The 24656-nt window shown below is 40.7% G+C and overlaps 1 long non-coding RNA gene across 1 annotated transcript in view; it reads right to left on the bottom strand.

Moving 5' to 3' along the window:
- LOC138711758 (uncharacterized) overlaps positions 1–24656 on the bottom strand; it is a 143073-nt gene extending 118417 nt beyond the window's left edge. Inside the window, exons 1-4 of the long non-coding RNA XR_011335445.1 lie at positions 24513–24656; positions 22857–23051; positions 21610–21804; positions 21266–21466 (exon numbers count right to left, since the gene is read on the bottom strand). This is a non-coding gene — a long non-coding RNA (uncharacterized lncRNA). The remainder of the gene's footprint in view (positions 1–21265; positions 21467–21609; positions 21805–22856; positions 23052–24512) is intronic.

The following is a 24656-nucleotide window of genomic DNA, read 5'->3' as shown; positions in this document are numbered from 1 at the left end:
GAATGGTTCAAACCCCCATTCCGCCGACATTCTAGCCGCCATAACTCTGTAGTACGTGTAGTTAGAAGAAAGCCGATGAGTGCGTTTAATACAGCTCGTCGAACTCTATCCTCAGTATAAGGGAAGACTCTCTATCCCCGAGCGTTTGGACGGGAGAGGACGGCAAAATTAAAAAAAATGGTCTTTTTGACCATCAAAAACAGACTTTTTCCACACTAGGAGAACGAAGCGGCTCAGAGGCCCGTCCTTTTAACTGTACCATCCCCGCATGTTTCCTAGTAATCACTGCTAAAATCCACCAAATCCGTCACACTATTTTCTAGCCTTAATTTTTGGGTACCTAAAATATTTGAGTCTCTAATTCCGGAAATAATGGTCATACCGAGGAATGGGGTGCGCCCCTGTCTTCCCCCTTGACTTATTCTTACACGATAGCATCAAAATAGCAATAGCGAACACTTTCCGATTTTCGAGAAAAAAAGGGGCAGGGTTCAAACCCCCATTCCGCCGACATTCTTGCCGCCATAACTCTGCAGTACGTGTAGTTAGAAGAAAGCCGATGAGTGCGTTTAATACTGCTCGTCGAACTCTATCCTCAGTATAAAGGGCAACTCGCTATCCCCGCGCGTTTGGACGGGAGAGGCCGGCAAATTTGCAAAAAATGGTCATTTTGACCTTCCAAAACAGACTTTTTTCCACACATGGAGAATGAAGCTCCTTAGAGGCCCGCCCTTTTAACTGTAGCACCGCCGCATGTTCCCTAGTAATCAACGCGAAAATCCAGCGAATCCATCACCCTTTTTTCTAGCCTTAATTTTTGGGTACCTAAAATATTTGAGTCTCTAATTCCGCAAATAATGGTCATACCGAGGAACGGGGTGCGGCCCTGTCTTCCCCCTTGACATACTTCTTACAGGATAGCATCAAAATGGCAATAGCGAACACTTTCTGATATTCGAAAAAAAAAAAAAAAAAAAAAAAAGGGGGAAGGGTTCAAACCCCATTCCGCCGACATTCTAGCCGCCATGACTCTGCAGTACGTGTAGTTAGAAGAAAGCCGATGAGTGCCTTTAATACAGCTCGTCGAACTCTATCTTCAGTATAAAGGACAACTCCCTATCCCTGCGCGTTTGGACGGGAGAGGCCGGCAAAATTTCAAAAAATGGTCATTTAGACCTTCCAAAACACACTTTTTTCCACACATGGAGAATGAAGCGGCTTAGAGGCCCGCCGTTTTAACTGTAGCATCCCCGCATGTTCCCTAGTAATCACCGCTAAAATCCACCAAATCCGTCACACTTTTTTCTAACGTTAATTTTTGGGTACCTACAATATTTTAGTCTCTAATTCCGGAAATAATTGTCATATCGAGGAACGGGGTGCGGCCCTGTCTTCCTCCTTGTCTTATTTCTTACACGATAGCATCAAAATGGCAATCGCGAACACTTTCTGGTTTTCGAGAAAAAAAGGGGAAGGGTTCAAACCCCCATTCCGCCGACATTCTAGCCGCCATAACTCTGCAGTACGTGTAGTTAGAAGAAAGCCGATGAGTGCGTTTAATATAGCTCGTCGAACTCTATCTTCAGTATAAAGGACAACTCTCTATCCAGCGCGTTTAGACGGGAGAGGCCGGAAAATTTTCAAAAAATGATCATTTAGACTTTACAAAACACATTTTTTTCCACACAAGGAGAACGTAGCGGCTCAGAGGCCCGCCGTTTTAACTGTAGCATCCCCGCATGTTCCCTAGTAATCACCGCTAAAATCCACCAAATCCGTCACACTTTTTTCTAACGTTAATTTCTGGGTACCTACAATATTTTAGTCTCTAATTCCGGAAATAATGGTCATATCGAGGAACGGGGTGCGGCCCTGTCTTCCCCCTTGACTTTCTTCTTACACGATAGCATCAAAATGGCAATCGCGAACACTTTCTGACTTTCGAAAAAAAAAGGGAAGCGGTTCAAACCCCCATTCCGCCGACATTCTAGCCGCCATACCTCTGCAGTACATGTAGATAGAAGAAAGCCGATGAGTGCGTTTAATAAAGTTCGTCGAACTCTATCTTCAGAATAAAGGACAACTCCCTATCCCTGCGCGTTTGGACGGGACAGGCCGGCAAATTAAAAAATATGGTCATTTAGACCTTCCAAAACACACATTTTTCCACACAAGGAGAACAAAGCGGCACAGAGGCCCGCCGTTTTAACTGTAGCATCCCCGCATGTTCCCTAAAACCACCGCTAAAATCCACCAAATCCGTCACACTTTTTTCTAACGTTAATTTTTGGGTACCTACAACATTTGAGTTTCTAATTCCGGAAATAATGGTCATACCGAGGAACGGGGTGCGGCCCTGTCTTCCCCATTGTCTTACTTCTTACACGATAGCATCAAAATGGCAATCGCGAACACTTTCTGATTTTCGAGAAAAAAAGGGGAAGGGTTCAAACCCCCATTCCGCCGACATTCTAGGCGCCATAACTCTGCAGTACGTGTAGTTAGAAGAAAGCCGATGAGTGCGTTTAATACAGCTCGTCGAACTCTATCCTCAGTATAAAGGACAACTCTGTATCCCCGAGCGTTTGGACGGTGGGGCCGGGAAAATTTCAAAAAATGGTCTTTTTGACCTTCAAAAACAGACTTTTTTCCACACAAGGAGAACGAAGCGGCTCAGAGGCCCGCCCTTTTAACTGTACCATCCCCGCATGTTCCCAAGTAATCACCGCTAAAATCTGCAAATTCGTCACACTTTTTTCTAGCCTTAATTTTTGGGTACTTAAAATATTTGAGTCTCTAATTCCGGAAATAATGGTCATACCGAGGAACGGGGTGCGGCCCTGTCTTCCCCCTTGACTTACTTCTTACACGATAGCATCAAAATAGCAATCGCGAACACTTTCTGATTTTCGAGAAAAAAAAGGCGAAGGATTCAAACCCCCATCCGTCGACATTCTAGCCGCCATGACTCTGAAGTACGTGTAGTTAGAAGAAAAGCCGATGAGTGCCTTTAATACAGCTCGTCAAACTCTATCTTCAGCATCAAGGACAACTCCAATCCCCGCGCCTTTGGACTTGAGAGGTCTTCAAAAAAAAAAAAAAAATGTTCATTTTGTCGTTCCAAAACAGTCTTTTTTCCACACAAGGAGAACGAAGCGGCTCAGAGGCCCGCCCTTTTGACTGTAGCATCCCAGCATGGTCGCTAATAATCACCGGTAAAATCCAGCATATCCGATGCACTTTTTTCTAGCCTTAATTTTATGGTACCTAAAATATTTGAGTCTCTAATTCCGGAAATAATGGTCATACCGAGGAACGGGGTGCGGCCCTGTCTTTCTCCTTGACTTTACTCTTACACCATAGCATCAAAATAGCAATCGCGAACACTTTCGGATTTTCGAGAAAAAAAGAGGAGGAGTTCAATCCCCCATTCCGCCGACATTCTAGCCGCCATAACTCTGCAGTACGTGTAGTTAGAAGGAAGCCGATGAGTGCGTTTAATACAGCTCGTCGAACTCTATCCTCAGTATAAAGGACAACTCTGTATCCCCGAGCGTTTGGACGGTGGGGCCGGGAAAATTTCAAAAAATGGTCTTTTTGACCTTCCCAAACAGACTTTTTTCCACACAAGGAGAACGAAGCGGCTCAGAGGCCCGCCCTTTTAACTGTACCATCCCCGTATGTTCCCTTGTAATCACCGCTAAAATCCACCAAATCCGTCACACTTTTATCTAGCCTTAATTTAGGGTACCTAAAATATTTGAGTCTCTAATTCCGGAAATAATAGTAATACCGAGGAACGGGGTGCGGCCCTGTCTTCCCCCTTGACTTACTTCTTACACGATAGCATCAAAATGGCAATCGCGAACACTTTCTGATTTTCGAGAAAAAAAAAAAGGAGGGGTTCAAACCCCTATTCCGCCGACATTCTAGCCGCCATACCTCTGCAGTACGTGTAGATAGAAGAAAGACGATGAGTGCGTTTAATACAGCTCGTCGAACTCTATCTTCAGTATAATGGACAACTCCCTATCTTTGCGCGTTTGGACGGGAGATGCCGGCAAAATTTCAAAAAATGGTCATTTAGACCTTCCAAAACACACTTTTTTTCCACACAAGGAGAACGAAGCGGCTCAGAGGCCCGCGATTTTAACTGTAGCATCCCCGCATGTTCCCTTGTAATCACCGCTAAAATCCACCAAATCCGTCACACTTTTCTGTAACGTTAATTTTTGTGTACCTACAACATTTGAGTCTCTAATTCCGGAAATAATGGTCATACCGAGGAACGGGGTGCGGCGGTGTCTTCCCTCTTGACTTACTCCTTACACGATAGCATCAAAATGGGAATCGCGAACACTTTCTGATTTTCGAGAAAACAAGGGGAAGGGTTCAAACCCCCATTCCGCCGACATTCTAGCCGCCATAACTCTGCAGTACGTGTAGTTAGAAGAAAGCCGATGAGTGCGTTGAATACAGCTCGTCGAACTCTATCCTCAGTATAAAGGACAACTCTCTACCCCCGAGCTTTTGGACTGGAGAGGCGGGCAAAATTAAAAAAAACTGTGTTTTTGACCTTCAAAAACAGACTTTTTTCCACACAAGGAGAACGAAGCGGGTCAGAGGCCCGTCCTTTTAACTGTAGCATCCCTGCATGTTCCGTAGTATTCACCGCCAAATTCCAGCAAATCCGTCACACTTTTTTCTAGCCTTAATTTTTGGGTACCTAAAATATTAGAGTCTCTAATTCCGGAAATAATGGTCATACCAAGGAACGGGATGCGGCCATGTATTCCACTTTACTTACTTTTTACACAATAGAATCGAAGTGGCAATCGCGAACACTTTGTGATTTTCGTGAAAAAAAAAGGGGAAGGGTTCAAACCCCCATTCCGCCGACATTCTAGCCGCCATGACTCTGCAGTACGTGTAGTTAGAAGAAAGCCAATGAGTGCCTTTAATACAGCTCGTCGCACTCTATCTTCAGTATAAAGGACAACTCCCTATCCCTGCGCGTTTGGACGGGAGAGGCAGGCAAAATTTCAAAAAATGGTCATTTAGACCTTCCAAAACACACATTTTTCCACACAAGGAGAACAAAGCGGCACAGAGGCCCGCCGTTTTAACTGTAGCATCCCCGCATGTTCCCTAAAACCACCGCTAAAATCCACCAAATCCGTCACACTTTTTTCTAACGTTAATTTTTGGGTACCTACAACATTTGAGTTTCTAATTCCGGAAATAATGGTCATACCGAGGAACGGGGTGCGGCCCCTTCTTCCCCATTGTCTTACATCTTACACGATAGCATCAAAATGGCAATCGCGAACACTTTCTGATTTTCGAGAAAAAAAGGGGAAGGGTTCAAACCCCCATTCCGCCGACATTCTAGGCGCCATAACTCTGCAGTACGTGTAGTTAGAAGAAAGCCGATGAGTGCGTTTAATACAGCTCGTCGAACTCTATCCTCAGTATAAAGGACAACTCTCTATCCCCGAGCGTTTGGACGGGAGTTGCCGGCAAAATTTCAAAATATGGTCTTTTTGACCTTCAAAAACAGACTTTTTTCCACACAAGGAGAACGAAGCGGGTCAGAGGCCCGTCCTTTTAACTGTAGCATCCCTGCATGTTCCGTAGTATTCACCGCCAAATTCCAGCAAATCCGTCACACTTTTTTCTAGCCTTAATTTTTGGGTACCTAAAATATTAGAGTCTCTAATTCCGGAAATAATGGTCATACCAAGGAACGGGATGCGGCCATGTATTCCACTTTACTTACTTTTTACACAATAGAATCGAAGTGGCAATCGCGAACACTTTGTGATTTTCGTGAAAAAAAGGGGAAGGGTTCAAACCCCCATTCCGCCGACATTCTAGCCGCCATGACTCTGCAGTACGTGTAGTTAGAAGAAAGCCAATGAGTGCCTTTAATACAGCTCGTCGCACTCTATCTTCAGTATAAAGGACAACTCACTATCCCTGCGCGTTTGGACGGGAGAGGCAGGCAAAATTTCAAAAAATGGTCATTTAGACCTTCCAAAACACACTTTTTTTCCACACAAGGAGAACGAAGCGGCTCAGAGGCCCGCCGTTTTGACTGTAGCATCCCCGCATGTTCCCTAGTAATCACCGCTAAAATCCACCAAATCCGTCACACTTTTTTGTAACGTTAATTTTTGGGTACCTACAACATTTGAGTCTCTAATTCCGGAAATAATGGTCATACCGAGGACCGGGGTGCGGCCCTGTCTTCCCCATTCACTTACTTCTTACACGATAGCATCAAAATTGCAATCGCGAACACTTTCTGATTTTCGAGAAAAAAAGGGGAAGGGTTCAAAACCCCCATTCCGCCGACATTCTAGCCGCCATAACTCTGTAGTACGTGTAGATAGAAGAAAGCCGATGAGTGCGTTTAATACAGCTCGTCGAACTCTTTCCTCAGTATAAGGGACGACTCTCTATCCCCGAGCGTTTGGACGGGAGAGGACGGCAAAATTTTAAAAAATGGTCTTTTTGACCATCAAAAACAGACTTTTTCCACACAAGGAGAACGAAGCGGCTCAGAGGCCCGCCCTTTTAACTGTACCATCCCCGCATGTTCCCAAGTAATCACCGCTAAAATCCAGCAAATTCGTCACACTTTTTTCTAGCCTTAATTTTTGGGTACTTAAAATATTTGAGTCTCTAATTCCGGAAATAATGGTCATACCGAGGAACGGGGTGCGGCCCTGTCTTCCCCCTTGACTTACTTCTTACACGATAGCTTCAAAATGGCAATCGCGAACACTTTCTGATTTTCGAGAAAAAAAAAGGCGAATGATTCAAACCCCCCATCCGTCGACATTCTAGCCGCCATGACTCTGAAGTACGTGTAGTTAGAAGAAAGCCGATGAGTGCCTTTAATACAGCTCGTCAAACTATCTTCAGCATCAAGGACAACTCCAATCCCCGCGCCTATGGACTTGAGAGGTCTTCAAAATAAAAAAAAAATGTTCATTTTGTCGTTCCAAAACAGTCTTTTTTCCACACAAGGAGAACGAAGCGGCTCAGAGGCCCGCCCTTTTGACTGTAGCATCCCAGCATGGTCCCTAATAATCACCGGTAAAATCCAGCATATCCGATGCACTTTTTTCTAGCCTTAATTTTAGGGTACCTAAAATATTTGAGTCTCTAATTCCGGAAATAATGGTCATACCGAGGAACGGGGTGCGGCCCTGTCTTTCTCCTTGACTGTACACTTACACCATAGCATCAAAATAGCAATCGCGAACACTTTCTGATTTTTGAGAAAAAAAAAGGGGAAGAGTTCAAACCCCCATTCCGAAGACATTCTAGCCGCCATAACTCTGCAGTGCGTGTAGTTAGAAGGAAGCCGATGAGTGCCTTTAATACAGCTCGTCGAACTCTATCTTCAGTATGAAAGACAACTCCCTATCCCTGAGCGTTTGGACGGGAGAGGCCGGCAAAATTTCAAAAAATGGTCATTTAGACCTTCCAAAACACACTTTTTTTCACACAAGGAGAACGAAGCGGCTCAGGGGCCCGCCGTTTTAACTGTAGCATCCCCGCATGTTCCCTAGTAATCACCGCTAAAATCCACCAAATTCGTCACACTTTTTTCTAACGTTAATTTTTGGGTACCTACAATATTTGAGTCTCTAATTCCGGAAATAATGGTCATACCGAGGAACGGGTTGCGGCCCTGTCTTCCCCCTTGACTTACTTCTTACACGATAGCATCAAAATGGCAATCGCGAACACTTTCTGATTTTCGAGAAAAAAAGGGGAAGGGTTCAAACCCCATTCCGCCGACATTCTAGCCGCCATAACTCTGCAGTACGTGTAGTTAGAAGAAAGCCGATGAGTGCGTTGAATACAGCTCGTCGAACTCTATCCTCAGTATAAAGGACAACTCTCTACCCCCGAGCGATTGGACTGGAGAGGCGGGCAAAATTTCAAAAAACGGTGTTTTTGACCTTCAAAAACAGACTTTTTTCCACACAAGGAGAACGAAGCGGCTCAGAGGCCCGTCCTTTTAACTGTAGCATCCCTGCATGTTCCGTAGTATTCACCGCCAAATTCCAGCAAATCCGTCACACTTTTTTCTAGCCTTAATTTTTGGGTACCTAAAATATTAGAGTCTCTAATTCCGGAAATAATGGTCATACCAAGGAACGGGATGCGGCCATGTATTCCACTTTACTTACTTTTTACACAATAGAATCGAAGTGGCAATCGCGAACACTTTGTGATTTTCGTGAAAAAAAGGGGAAGGGTTCAAACCCCCATTCCGCCGACATTCTAGCCGCCATGACTCTGCAGTACGTGTAGATAGAAGAAAGCCGATGAGTGCCTTTAATACAGCTCGTCGAACTCTATCTTCAGTATAAAGGACAACTCCCTATCCCAGCGCGTTTGGACGGGAGAGGCCGGCAAAATTTCAAAAAATGGTCATTTAGACCTTCCAAAACACACTTTTTTCCAACCAAGGAGCACGAAGCGGCTTAGAGGCCCGCCGTTTTAACTGTAGCATCCCCGCATGTTCCCTAGTAATCACCGCTAAAATCCACCAAATCCGTCACACTTTTTTCTAACGTTAATTTTTGGGTACCTACAATATTTTAGTCTCTAATTCCGGAAATAATGGTCATACCGAGGAACGGGGTGCGGCCCTGTCTTCCCCCTTGACTTACTTCTTACACGATAGCATCAAAATGGCAATCGCGAACACTTTCTGGTTTTCGAGAAAAAAAGGGGAAGGGTTCAAACCCCCATTCGGCCGACATTCTAGCCGCCATAATTCTGCAGTAGGTGTAGTTAGAAGAAAGCCAATGACTGCTTTTAATACAGCTCGTCAAACTCTATCTTCAGCATCAAGGACAACTCCAATCCCCGCGCCTTTGGACTTGAGAGGTCTTCAAAATAAAAAAAAAATGTTCATTTTGTCCTTCCAAAACAGTCTTTTTTCCACACAAGGAGAAGGAAGCGGCTCAGAGGCCCGCCCTTTTGACTGTAGCATCCCAGCATGGTCCCTAGTAATCACCGCTAAAATCCAGCATATCCGATGCACTTTTTTCTAGCCTTAATTTTAGGGTACCTAAAATATTTGAGTCTCTATTTCCTGAAATAATGGTCATACCGAGGAACGGGGTGCGGTCCTGTCTTCCCCCTTGACTTTACTCTTACACGATAGCATCCAAATGGCAAACGGGAACACTTTCTGATTTTCGAGAAAAAAAAAGGGGAAGAGTTCAAACCCCCATTCCGAAGACATTCTAGCCGCCATAACTCTGCAGTACGTGTAGTTAGAAGAAAGCCGATGAGTGCGTTTAATACAGCTCGTCGAACTCTATCTTCAGTATATAGAACAACTCTCTATGCTGCTCGTTTGGACGGGAGAGGCCGGCAAAATTTCAAAAAATGGTCTTTTTGACCTTCCCAAACAGACTTTTTTCCACACAAGGAGAACGAAGCGGCTCAGAGGCCCGCCCTTTTGCTTGTAGCATCCCCGCAAGTTCCCTAGTAATCAACGCTAAAATCCAGCAAATCCGTTGCACTTTTATCTAGCCTTAATTTTTGGGTACCTAAAATATTTGGGTCTCTCATTCCGGAAATAATGGTCATACCGAGGATCGGGGGTGCGGCCCTGTCTTCCCCCTTGACTTACTTCTTACACGATAGCATCAAATGGCAATCGCGAACACTTCCTGATTTTCGAGAAAAAAAGGGGAAGCGTTCAAACCCCCATTCCGCCGACATTCTAGCCGCCATAACTCCGCAGTACGTGTAGTTAGAAGAAAACCGGTGAGTGCGTTTAATACAGCTCGTCGACCTCTATCTTGAGTATAAAGGACAACTCTCTATCCCTGCACGTTTGGACGGGAAGGCCGACAAAATAAAAAAAAATGGTCATTTTGACTTTCAAAACAAACTTTTTTCCACACAAGGAGAACGAAGCGGCTCAGAGGCCCGCCCTTTTAACTGTACCATCCCCGCATGTTCCCTAGTAATCACCGCTAAAATCCAGCAAATCGGTCAGACTTTTTTCTAGACAATTTTTGGGTACATAAATTATTTGAGTCTCTAATTCCGGAAATAATGGTCACACCGAGGAACGGGGTGCGGCCTTGACTTCCTCATTGACTTACTTCTTACACGATAGCATCAAAATGACAATCGCGAACACTATCTGATTTTCGAGGAAAATAGGGGAACGGTTCAAAACCCCATTCTGCCGACATTCTAGCCGCCATAACTCTGCAGTACGTGTCGTTAGAAGAAAGCCAATGAGTATGTTTAATACAGCTCTTCGTATTCCATCTTCAGTATAAAGGACAACTCTCTATCCCTGCGCGTTTGGACAGGAGAGGCCGGCAAAATATCACAAAATGGTCATTTTGACCTTCCATAACACTTTTTTCCACACAAGGAGAACGAAGCGGCTGAGAGGCCCGCCCTTTTAACTGTGGTATCCCCGCATGTTCACTAGTAATGACCGCTAAAATCCAGCAAATCTGTTGCACTTGTTTCTAGCCTTAATTTTTGGGTACCTAAAATATTTGAGTCCCTAATTCCGGAAATAATTGTGATACCGAGGAACGGGGTGTTGCCCTGTCTTCCCCATTGACTTACTTCTTACCCGATAGCATGAAAATGGCAATCGCGAACACTATCTGATTTTCGAGGAAAATAGGGAAGGGTTCAAACCCCCATTCCGCCGACATTCTAGCCGCGATAACTCTGCAGTACGTGTCGTTCGTAGAAAGCCGATGAGTGCGTTTAATACAGCTCGTCGAATTCCATCTTCAGTATAAAGGACAACTCTCTATCCCTGCGCGTTTGGACGGGAGAGGCCGGCAAAGGTTCACTTAATGATCATTTTGACATTCCAAAACAGACTTTTTTCACACAAGGAGAACGAAACGGCTCAGAGGCCCGCCCTTTTGACTGTAGCATAACCGCATGTTCCCTAGTAATCACCGCTACAATTCAGCAAATCCGATGCACTTTTTCTAGCCTTAATTTTAGGGTACCTAAAATATTTGAGTCTCTAATTCCGGAAATAATGGTCATACCGAGGAACGGGGTGCGGCACTGTCTTCCCCATGAACTTACTTGTTACACGATAGCATCAAAATGGCAATCGCGAACACTTTCTGATATTCGAGAAAAAAAGGGGAAGGGTTCAAACCCCCATTCCGCCGACATTCCAGCCGCCATAACTTTGCAGTACGTGTAGATAGAAGAAAGACGATTAGTGCGTTTAATACAGCTCGTCGAACTCTATCCTCAGTATATAGGACAACTCTCTATCCCCGAGCGTTTGGACGGGAGAGGCCGGCAAAATATCACAAAATGGTCATTTTGACCCTCCATAACACTTTTTTCCACACAAGGAGAACGAAGCGGCTCAGAGGCCTGCCTTTTAACTGTAGTATCACCGCATGTTCCCTAGTAATCACCGCTAAAATCCAGCAAATCCGTCACACTTTTTATCTAGCCTTAATTTTTGGGTAGGGCTACTTAAAATATTTGAGTCTCTAATTTCGGAAATATCACAAATAGGAGATTACTTGTTGTATTATGGGGAAGGAAACAATAATCACCAATTAGGAACAGGATTCTTTGTTCATAAAAGAATAAAATCAGCAGTAAAAAAGGTCGAATTTATCAGTGACAGGTTATCATATTTAGTATTTAAGGGTAGATGGTGCGACATCATAGTTATAAATGCTCACGCCCCTAGAGAAGAGAAAGACGACCATATAAAGAATAGCTTCTATGAGGAATTGGAACATACTTTTGATCAGTTCCCTAGATATCACATGAAAATTTTATTGGGGGATTTCAATGCTAAAGTAGGACGGGAGGATATTTTTAGACCAACTATTGGAAAAGAGAGCCTACACGCAATTAGTAGTGACAATGGAGTTAGATTAGTCAACTTTGCCACATCGAAAAATTTAATTGTCAAAAGTACAACATTCCCCCATAAGGATATACATAAATATACTTGGACTTCTCCAGATGGATTGACACACAACCAAATAGATCACATCTTGATAGATAAACGGAGACATACTAGTATAGTAGATATTCGAACTTTCAGGGGTGCAGACTGTAATTCTGACCATTATTTGGTGATTGGAGAATTAAGAGAAAGATTATCAGTAGCCAAGCGAGTAGAGCAACAAGTTAATATTACTAAATTCAATATTTTGAAATTAAAGGACGAGGAAACTAAGCAAAATTATCAGGTCGAAATTTCAAATAGGTTTGCCGTATTAGCAAGTTCCGACGAAGTTGACAAAGAGTTAGATGTTAATAGCATGTGGGAAAATATCCGAGACAATATCAAAATTGCAGCTGAACAGAGCATAGGTTATTATGAAACTAAGAAAAAGAAACCGTGGTTTGAAAAAGATTGTTGCATGGTAGTAGAAAGAAGGAAACAGGCAAAATTGAAATTCTTACAGGATCCAGTTGAGTAGAAGAGAGATAATTATTTCAATGAAAGACGGGAAGCAAGTCGTACAATTAGGATTAAAAAGAGAGGTTACTTGAAGGAAAAACTGAATGAGGTAGAAACAAATAGTAAGAATAAAAACATTCGAGATTTATATAAGGGTATAAAGGAATTTAAGAACGGATATCAGCCAAGGGTAAACGTGATCAAGGATGAGAATGGTGACTTGCTTGCAGACTCTCCATCAATCTTAAACAGATGGAAAAACTATTTTGCGCAACTACTAAATGTACATAGGCCAAATAGAAATGATCGGGACGAAATTGAAATACAAACTGCTGAGCCATTTATACCCGAACCCACGCTTTCAGAAGTCGAAATTGCGATAGAAAATCTGAAAAAGTACAAGTCTCCAGGTATCGATCAAATTCCAGCAGAATTAATACAAGAGGGTGGGAGTGCATTATATAGCGAAATTTATAAACTTCTACTTGCTATTTGGGAAAAGGAAATTGTACCAGAACAATGGAAGGAGTCCATAATTGTACCTATTTTTAAAAAGGGGGACAAAACCAACTGTGGTAACTTTCGAGGAATATCACTTTTGTTGACGTCGTACAAAGTTTTGTCCAATATTCTTTTGAGAAGATTAACTCCGTACGTAGATGAAATTATTGGGGATCATCAGTGCGGTTTTCGGTGTAATAGATCGACTATTGATCAGATTTTTTGTATTCGACAGATAATGGAGAAAAAATGGGAGTATAAGGGTACAGTACATCAGTTATTCATAGATTTCAAAAAGGATTATGACTCGGTTAAGAGGGAAGTATTATATGATATTCTTATTGAATTTGGTATTCCCAAGAAACTAGTTCGATTAATTAAAATGTGTCTCAGTGAAACATACAGCAGAGTCCGTATAGGTCAGTTTCTATCTGATGCTTTTCCAATTCACTGCGGGCTAAAGCAGGGAGATGCACTATCACCTTTACTTTTTAACTTCGCTCTAGAATATGCCATTAGGAAAGTTCAGGATAACAGGCAGGGTTTGGAATTGAACGGGTTACATCAGCTTCTTGTCTATGCGGATGACGTGAATATGTTAGGAGAAAATACACAAACGATTAGGGAAAACACGGAAATTTTACTTGAAGCAAGTAGAGCGATCGGTTTGGAAGTAAATCCCGAAAAGACAAAGTATATGATTATGTCTCGTGACCAGAATATTGTACGAAATGGAAATATAAAAATTGGAGATTTATCCTTCGAAGAGGTGGAAAAATTCAAATATCTTGGAGCAACAGTAACAAATATAAATGACACTCGGGAGGAAATTAAACGCAGAATAAATATGGGAAATGCGTGTTATAATTCGGTTGAGAAGCTCTTATCATCCAGTCTGCTGTCGAAAAATCTTAAAGTTAGAATTTATAAAACAGTTATATTACCGGTTCTTCTGTATGGTTGTGAAACTTGGACTCTCACTCTGAGAGAGGAACATAGGTTCAGGGTGTTTGAGAATAAGGTGCTAAGGAAAATATTTGGGGCTAAGCGGGATGAAGTTACAGGAGAATGGAGAAAGTTACACAACACAGAACTGCACGCATTGTATTCTTCACCTGACATAATTAGGAACATAAAATCGAGACGTTTGAGATGGGCAGGGCATGTGGCACGTATGGGCGAATCCAGAAATGCATATAGAGTGTTAGTTAGGAGACCGGAGGGAAAAAGACATTTAGGGAGGCCGAGACGTAGATGGGAGGATAATATTAAAATGGATTTGAGGGAGGTGGGGTATGATGATAGAGACTGGATTAATCTTGCACAGGATAGGGACCGCTGGCGGGCTTATGTGAGGGCGGCAATGAACCTTCGGGTTCCTTAAAAGCCACTTGTAAGTAAGTAAGTAATTCCGGAAATAATGGTCATATCGAGGAACGGGGTGCGGCCCTGTCTTCCCCCTTGACTTACTTCTTACACGATAGCTTGAAAATGGCAATCGCGAACACTTTCTGGTTTTCGAGAAAAAAAGGGGAAGAGATCAAACCCCCATTCCGCCGACATTCTAGCCGCCATAACTCTGCAGTACGTGTCGTTAGAAGAAAGCCGATGAGTGCGTTTAATACAGCTCGTCGAATTCCATCTTCAGTATAAAGGACAACTCTCTATCCCTGCGCGTTTGGACGGGAGAGGCCGGCAAAATATCACAAAATGGTCATATTGACCTTCCATAACACTTTTTTCCACACAAGGAGAACGAAGCGGCTCAGAGGCCTGCCCTTTTAACTGTAGCATCCCCGGATTTTCCCTAGTAATCACCGCTAAAATCCACCAAATCCGTCACACTTTTTTTTTAGCCTTAATTTGGGGTAGGGCTACTTAAAGATTTGAGTCTCTAATTCCGGAAATAATGGTCATACCGAGGAACGGGGTGCGGCCCTGTCTTCCCCCTTGACTTACTTCTTACACGATACCATCAAAATGGCAATCGCGAACACTTTCTGATTTTCGAGAAAAAAAGCGAAAGAGTTCGAACCCCCATTCTGCCGACATTCTAGCCGCCATGACTCTGCAGTACGTGTAGTTAGAAGAAAACGGATGAGTGCGTTTAATACAGCTCGTCGAACTCTATCTTCAGTATAAAGGACAACTCTCTATCCCCGAGCGTTTGGACGGGATAGGCCGGCAAATTTTCAAATATTGGTCATTTTGACCTTCCAAAACAGACTTTTTTCCACCCAAGGAGAACGAAGCGGCTCAAAGGCCCGCCCGTTTAACTATAGCATCCCCGCATGTTCCCTACTAATCACCGCTAAAATCCAGGATATCCGTCACACTTTCTTCTAGCCTTAATTTTTGGATACCTAAAATATTTGGGTCTCTAATTCCGGAAATAATGGTCATATCGAGGAACGGGGTGCGGCCATGTCTTCCCCCTTGACTTACTTCTTACACGATAGCATCAAAATGGCAATCGCGAACACTTTTTGATTTTCGAGCAAAAAAGGGGAAGGGTTCAAACCCCCATTCCGCCGACATTCTAGCCGCCATAACTCTGCAGTACGTGTAGATAGAAGAAAGCCGATGAGTGCGTTTATTACAGCTCGTCGAACTCTATCTTCAGTACAAAGGACAAATCTCTATCCCCGCGCGTTTGGACGGCAGAGGCCGGCAATATTTAAAAAAATGGTCATTTTGACATTCCAAAATAGACTTTTTTCCACACAAGGAGAACGAAGCGGCTGAGAGGCCCGCCCTTTTAACTGCAGCATCCCCGCATGTTCCCTAGCAATCACCGCTAAAATCCAGCAAATCTGTCACACTTTTTTCTCGCCTTAATTTTTGGGTACCTAAAATATTTGAGTCTCTAATGCCGGAAATAATGGTCATACCGAGGAACGGGGTGCGGCCCTGTCTTCCCCCTTGACTTACTTCTTACACGATAGCATCAAAATGGCAATCGCGAACACTTTCTGATTTTCGACATTCTAGCTGCCATAACTCTGCAGTACGTGTAGTTAGAAGAAAGCCGATGAGTGCGTTTAATACAGCTCGTCGAACTCTATCTTCAGTATAAAGGACAACTCTCTATCCCCGCATGTTAGGATGGGAGAGGCCTGCAATATTTCAAAAAACGGTCATTTTGACCTTCCAAAACAGACCTTTTTCTACAGAAGGGTAACGAAGCGGCTCAGAGGCCCGCTCTTTTAACTGTAGCATCCCCGTATGTTCCGTAGTAATCACCGCTTAATTCCAGCAAATCCGTCGCACTTTTTTCTAGCATTAATTTTATGATATCTAAAATATTTGAGTCTCTAATTCCGGAAATAATGACCTAACCTAGGAACGGGATGCTGTATTCCCCCATGACTTACTTTGGATACAATAGCATCAAAATGGCTAGCCCGAACACAATCTCTATTCTGCTAACATTCTTGCCGCCATAACTCCCCCATATGTGTAGTGAGAACAAAGTGTATTAGTGCTGCAAATAGAGGTCCTCGAACTCTGTAAACGACAACCATCTGCCCCCGTGCATATCGACGGTAGAGGCTGCCTAATGTAGAAAGTAACGTAAATTTGACTTCCCGAAACAGGTGTTCTCCTGACTTGGCCCCTTCTGATTACCATCTATTCGGAGCTTTGAAGAAATCTCTGCATAGACTTCATTTCGCCGACTTCCAGGAACTGAATGCAGCTGTCCTGACGTGGTTGCGACAACCTCCAAAAACAGAACAGGGCCTACAGAACTTGCTACATTGGTGCTACATTGAAAATATTAATTACAGAACCGATAGCGCTAAAACATATACATTTCTGAAGAATATTTCCAATACACGGGAAAATATTTGCCAACCTATTATTCAGAATAACAAAACACTAACAGATAGTAGAGTTATAGCAAACGCATTTAATAAACACTACTCAAACTCTCACAGATTACATCCCAATATCAAAAAAACTGTCAAATTTATCCAAAGAGAATTACGTAAATATAATAACAACAATATCACAAAACCTGAAATATTCCATCAAAATTTTACTTCCAAAGAATTAAGGAAAGCTATACAAAATTTAAAAACCAGGAAATCTCCTGGCCCCCACAACATTCATTCAGAATTTTTGAAACATCTGGGGGAAAAAGCCAAGTCTGTGCTTTTATCCATTTTCAATTTATCATGGAACACTTCAATTCCTGCAGCTTGGAAAAAAGCAATCATTGTACCAAATCACAAAAAAAGAGAAACCTGCTCATGATGTTAATAGTTATCGACCAATAGCACTATTAAGCATGATAGCAAAAACCATGGACTCCATGATCTCCAACAGATTAACTTGGTATTTAGAATCTCAAAATCTTTTATCACCAAGACAAGCCGGCTTTCGACAACTACACTCTACTAATGAACAAGTCATACGCCTCGGCCAAGAAATAAAAGACAGTTTTAAAAAAAAGAAGACACCTTGGCAATATTTATTGACTTTCAGTTAGCATATGACTCTGTTTGGAGAAATAAATTATTACTAAAACTCCAGAAATTAGGTATCTCCAGCAATATGTTCAGATGGATATCAGAATCCCTTAGTCAAAGATTCATTGCTACAAAATTCAATAACTCACTTTCTAGTTACAAACAAACATATCGAGGTCTACCTCAGGGTGCTGTCCTCAGCACAACTCTATTCAATATTTATATAAATGACTTACCCTCCCTATTAGAGGAATCAAACATGAAAACAGCACTATTTGCAGATGATATAGTTTTGTGGACTTCCTGATCTCACAGACATAGAGACAAAATTCAAAATTCTGCTCTTAAAGCTCTAAATCAACTACCTGAATAGAATACATCAAATTTGATGACATTCAATTTAGGCAAAAGTAACTACCAAATATTTTCACTTGGTAAAAAAGAAAGAGAATTCAATATCCAATACAATGGCCAACACCTTCCTAGGACTTATGAATCCAAATATCTTGGAGTTATTTTCGGCAGTAAGTTAACATGGAACAACTATTTGAAATATATTTCTGAAAAAGCTCGTAAAAGATTCTCTCTTCTGAAAAAACTAGCAGGAAAGAAATGGGGATGCTCTAGGAATACTTTGAACACTACATACAAAATGTTTATACAGCCAGTGCTGACATACTGCGGAGAAATTTTAATTACTTCACCTTTCATAAACGACATAGAATATGTTCAAAACCAAGCTCTCAGACTCATTACTGGTGGAATCAAAACAACTTCAATAGATTCTATGAGGTTCCTCACTAATATTAACAGCATCAAAATGATAATAGAAGAAAAAGCACTGATTCAATATGAAAAACTTATCAGATTACCAGGAAATAATTGGCATTCATACAGTCCTCTCTGTAGATTGAAAACTCAAAAAAGTTTAATATCCATTGTTCAAGAATTAAAACAGAAAATCAATATCCCGAATTTAAAAGAAAACTTACAAATTAAACCAAACCCTTTAACTCTATTAAATATAGAATATAATCTAAATTTAACAGAAGAAATACTGAAATCAGTAGTAAACACTGAAATAATGAAACAATTGTCTTTAGAGACAATTAATATTAGGTACCCTCCACAAAACTGGCTTCATTTATACACCGACGGATCCTTGATCTCCAGAGAACAAGGTGCCGGTGCAGGTGTTACGTGCTGTCTCTTCTCACTGTCCAAATTCAACCTCGCAAATTTCTTGCGCAGTAATTAACAATAGATCCCTATTAGAAACAACAACAACAACAACCAAATTTCTTGGCTTAAAATCGATAATGTGTTAAACTGGAAAAATCATATTAAAGAAATTACCCCCAAACTAAATTCAGCTTGTTTTGCTATTAGATCTATGCAAAAGATAATAAATATCAATACCTTAAAAACAACATAGGCTACTTTGCATACTTCCACTCGATAATGAGTTTTGGAATAATATTCTGGGGAAATTCCACAGATAGTAACAGTATATTTCTATTACAAAAAAGAGTAATTAGAATAACAGTAGATGCCAAATCTACGGACTATTAAAAAAAACTACAAATAATGCCCATGGCTTCTCAGTATATCTTCTCATTAATAATCTTCCTCGTATGTAATCGTGAAAACTTTGTAACTAATTCAACAGTTCATAGCATAAGTACACGTCAAAAAAATAACTTTCATACTCCATCGGCAAGTCTATCGTGCTATCAAAAAGGAGTGCGTTATATGGCAGTAAAAATTTTTAATAGCCTCCCTGTCGATATAAAAAGTGAAACTCAAAACATAAAATTATTTAGGGCCAAATTAAAGAAGTACCTAATTTCTCACGCCTTCTATTCTGTAGGTGAATTCATGACATTCAATAACGCTTCATGAAATTGATACTAAAACTATGTGTTGTACTAGTAGACTATATTGTAAATCTCTTCTGTATGTATTTCAACTAGACTGTGACTATAAATTAAGACTTTATAATAGTATTAAGTTTTTTGACTTGTTCCATATTCTATCTGTAAGCAATGTATGAATACCATGGAATGTTAATAAATACAATACAATACAATACAATACAATACAACAATACCCATGCAGCATCTGAGCCTTGTGCATATAGACACTGGTTACCTAACTTGTGTGAAATGTGATCAAACACTGGGCTTTATTTATTAGTTCCTGACTTTCTCGTGGTATGGTACTTGCAGTAGAGTAATTTCCAGTGGCATATGCTGAACCTGGAGTTTGGGTGTTCTGTTAAAAATATATAATTGATCTATCTCGCACAATTATTATAGGCCTAAGTGAAATATCGGGTCAACATTAACTTCCATTTTTAATATATAATTTAGTAAAAAAAAAAGGTAAAGGTATCCCTGTAACATGCCATGAAGGCTCTTGGGGGGCATGGAGGTAGAGCCCCATGCTTTCCATGACCTCAGCACTAGAATGAGGTGGTGTGGTCGGCACCACGCTCTGACCGCCTTTTACCCCCGGGGAAGACCCGGTACTCAATTTTATAGGAGGCTGAGTGAACCTCGGGGCCATTCTGAAAGTTTGGCAACGAGAAAAAATCCTGTCACCACCTGGGATCGAACCCCGGACCTTCCAGTCCGTAGCCAGCTGATATAATTTAGTATTATTTATAAATAATAACTATGGAGCGGATGTTGATGACCTAAAAATCTACTTAAAATGATCATTAAAATGCCCTTAAACTAATGGAAAAATGGAATTAAATTAAAAGAAAGTGACATTTAAATATTATTCAAAGTACTCGCACCACAACTTCTTAAAAATTAATCACCTTGTTTCAATGGCTGCCCTGCAAATGCCGGAGAAAGGAGGCAACTACAAATAACGTTATTCAAAATTGCATTATTTATGATCAAACAATAACCATGGCCAGCAAAATAACCTGTTTGAAGTTCCACAACCCGCTAACTATTCTACAATTTCATATTGTGAAATAGAAAAATGTCTAGTGTATTGTTCGCTTTTTGTTTTATATTGTTACACTAAATTCGGAAGTGGCGGGGTAGGTCTACCCTTATTCACTATATGTAATTTCTCTCCTAGTGGGCGAGAAGAGAATGGCTTTTGCAAAAGATCTTTTACAGTGTACATTTCCAAGTGCTATTATCATTAAATAAGTAATTTAAATTGTTCACCTGCGCTGGCACACAACTATGAACCCTAGTAAAACCTAAACACAGTAAATTCACGTAAACACACACGTCAAACACAATACTTTGTATCGCTATTGACAAGTTGAGCTGCCTGTATACAGGACGACCTGCGAGCTTGAGAGAAGCGAGTATCCCCACCATGCCACCTTGCGCGCGCAGAGAATTATAGCAGTAACTCTCAGCAGGGGATGTTCTTTTGTACGGACAGGACAACCAGACCAGAACTCATCCCACTTTGTCAGGCAGAGCGTACGTTATAAAACGAAAGCCGTTCTGGGGATGGAGTGCACATTCAACCAGCAGGCATTTAAAATATTTAAATGGTAATAAATTAAAATTAGTCTTGAACTATATACGTCAACTGCCAATGAGATTAACACGCATTTAAATTGTGATAAATTAAAATTATTGTTGCATTATACAAAACAACTTAAAATAAAAAAATGAGATTACCGAATTTACAGGGTGTCCAGTGCATACTTTGAACACCCGCAATATACGCCCCTGGTAATTTCCCCTATTTCACCGGGTACTTGGACGTAGCACAGCCATCTTTCTTAATCCCCTCACATCAGTAATTTCAAGTAGTGATAAAAATGCCTTCCTACCTGAGGTCTGTTGTTATCCAGCATACAAGAAGAAGAGTTCTTCTAATCCTCTTTCATAATCACCCTTGCACGATGCTGCACGCCCGATGAACGCTGAATAAACAATCTTGCTTATTCTTTTATGAGAGATCATGCAGTCAATTAAGAATATCCAGCTGGTCATCATCAGTGATGCTTTCAGATAACTCACGACTCTGACAGCTGGAAAAAAGCATAAATCATAAATTAAAAACCTTTCCTCTTTATTGGAGCAACAGAGCAATCATGGAATCATGGTGATATTTAATATTAATTTATCCCCTCACATCAGTAATTTCAAGTAGTGATTAAAAATGCCTTCCTACCTGAGCTGTGTTGTTATCCAGCTTACAAAAAGACTTCTTCTAACCCTCTTTGATCATCACCCATGTCGCTGGACGCCTGATGAACGCTGAACAAACAAATCTTGCTTATTCTTTTATGAGAGATCGTGCAGACAATTAAGAATATCCAGCTGGTCATCATCAGTGATGCTTTCAGATAACTCACGACTCTGACAGCTGGAAAAAAGCAACAGAGCAATCTTGGAATCATGATGATAATATTTAATATCAATTTATCCCCTCACATTAGTAATTTCAATCAGTCTTCTTAATATATCCAGCTGTTTGCTGACAACATAAAGTCCACTATAGTCCACTGTAGTCTATTCAGTTGTTGTTTTTCACGAGAAATGAGGGGTATTTTGATCGGTGTTCATTATAGATGCCTGTTGCTAGTAGCCAGAGTTGGGGTGTAGTCAATATATACTGCAGGGCTGTGTCTTCTGCAACTGGTACTGATGATTTTAATTTACTTCTTTTGTGGTTTATGGATGGACAGTATAGAAGAATGTGTTCCAGATCTTCATCATGATTATTACACCACAGACAAGTAGGATTATCAGAAATGTGAAATCGGTGTAGGTACAATTGAGTGACAATGTGACCTGTTCTGGCTCTTGATAAAAATGTCTGAACATGTCTGGGCAAGTTTTTGTACATTTCCAGGTCATTTGGGTTCTTTTGTATCGACTAAAATTTTTCCTTTGTTAGAAGAGAGCCAATTGTTGATCCATAGGTTTGTAAAATGAGACTTTATTGAAACAAAAGCATTGGATAGAGATATCACTTGAAGAGGTCTTGGTTGCAAATATGTTGCCTGTTTTGCAATATTATCGACTTTCTCGTTTCCAGGTATGCCACAATAACTAGGTATCCATTGAAATGTTATTTCCTTTTGGAGTTCTTTTAGTTTACTCAGTTGTTTCTGAATTGGAATAATTCTATGTGCATATAGATTTGGTACATATTTGATTGTATTAAATATAGCCCCCTTGGAGTCGGTAAGTATGCAAATAGATTTTTCAGAAATTTGAGTAGCACACTGAAGAGCAGCATCAATAGCCAGCAATTCAGTGTCAAGACTGGAGAAGGATGAACATGGTATGAAGTAACTTTCTTGATATTTTGGAATGTAATACCCTGCTCCTGATGTCCCATTATTAGGATTTAGAAATCCATCTGTATAAATATCATTAATTTCAAGTAATGATAAAAAAATGCCTTCCTACCTGAACTGTGTTGTTATCCAGCATACAAGAAGACTTCTTCTAACCCTCTTGGATCATCACCCATGTCTCTGGATGCCTGATGAACGCTGAACAAACAAATCCTGCTTATTCTTTTATGTGAGATCATGCAGACAATTAAGAATATCCAGCTGGTCATCATCAGTGATGCTTTCAGATAATTCACGACTCTGACAGCTGGAAAAAAGCATAAATCATACATAAAAAACATTTCTTTTTATTGGAATGAGCAACAGAGCAATCTTGGAATCATGGTGATAATATTTAATATTAATTTATCCCCTCACATCAGTAATTTCAAGTAGTGATAAAAAAATGCCTTGCTACCTGAGCTGTGTTGTTATCCAGCATGCAACACGCTTTATATAAACGACATAACAAAGATCTTAAAATATTCTAAACACCACCTTTACGCTGACGACTTACAACTTTACATTCATTCCCGAACTTGTACAATCAATGACTCTGTGACCAGAATTAATGAATATCTAGCATCTGTAGCTCAATGGGCGCAAAAATTTGGACTCAGACTAAATCCAGACAAATCACAAGCTATAATAATGGGCCACCAAAGAGGATTAAACAAAATAGATCTAGCCACTGTATCAAATAGAAAAATAAATAATACAATTACATATAGTAAGACAGTAAAAAATTTAGGGGTATATTTAGATTCAAATTTAAATTTTCAAAGTCAAGTGACCTACATATGTAAGAAAACTTTTTCCATAATTCATTCCCTCAGACACTTAACCAACGTTTTACCTCTCAGCCTTAAAAAGAACCTGATTCAAACTTTAGTGATGCCCCACTTCGATTATTGTGTTTCTCTATTCACGAATCTAAATACTGATCTTGCCCATAGACTGCAGCGTGTTCACAATATCTGCGTTCGTTTCGTTTGTAACATTAGAAAATTCGATCATGTAACACCGTCACTAGAATTGTTGTCTTGGAGTCCACTTAAAAAAAGGAAGATTCTTCAACTCTCTCTTACTACTATTTAAAATCATCCACACCTCCACACCCTCTTACCTAGCATCTCGTTTTGTTTACCTTTCACTACCTCGAACCCGGAACATGTACCTTCTCTCTATTCCTCTGCACAGAACATCCTTCTACCCATCATCTTTCAGCATATCTATTCCACGCTTCTGAAACTCTCTCCCTGACCACGTCAGAGACTGTCGGACAATATCAAAATTCAAATTTAAATTAAAAAATCACAATCTAGTTCGTGGAATTGCTTGTTGAACACCTGTCAGGTTGCGCAACTTCGCCTTAACCCATGACGTATAGTAAATATTGTAACTATGCTGTTGTAAAATTGACAATATGTATGTATTTATTATTATTATTATTATTATTATTATTATTATTATTATTATTATTATTATCATCATTGCTATCTCTGTTTTCTTTCTTTTTTCTTGTATTACCTCGAAGAGAGCTCTATAGTGTTCTTTTGACCCTGTTGACCCTCTATAGGGCTTTAATTTAATTTGTATTATTTTCATCAGTGTTTGTATTTCTTTTTTTTTTATATATGCTATCTGGTAGGATGGAAGAGAAGGCCTTATGGCCTTAATCCTGTCAGATTAAATAAATAAATACATAAATAAGAAGACTTCTTCTAACCTTCTTGGATCATCACCCATGTCGCTGGACGCCTGATGATCGCTGAACAGACAAATCTTGCTTATTCTTTTAGGAGAGATCATGCAGACAATAAAAATATCCATCTGGTCATCACCAGTGATGCTCTCGGATAACTCACGACTC

This window comes from Periplaneta americana, chromosome 13 (assembly GCF_040183065.1).
Source record: "Periplaneta americana isolate PAMFEO1 chromosome 13, P.americana_PAMFEO1_priV1, whole genome shotgun sequence".
Taxonomy (NCBI): domain Eukaryota; kingdom Metazoa; phylum Arthropoda; class Insecta; order Blattodea; family Blattidae; genus Periplaneta; species Periplaneta americana.
The sequence above is the reverse complement of the archived record's forward strand: the minus strand, read 5'-3'. Positions and strand labels throughout refer to the sequence as shown.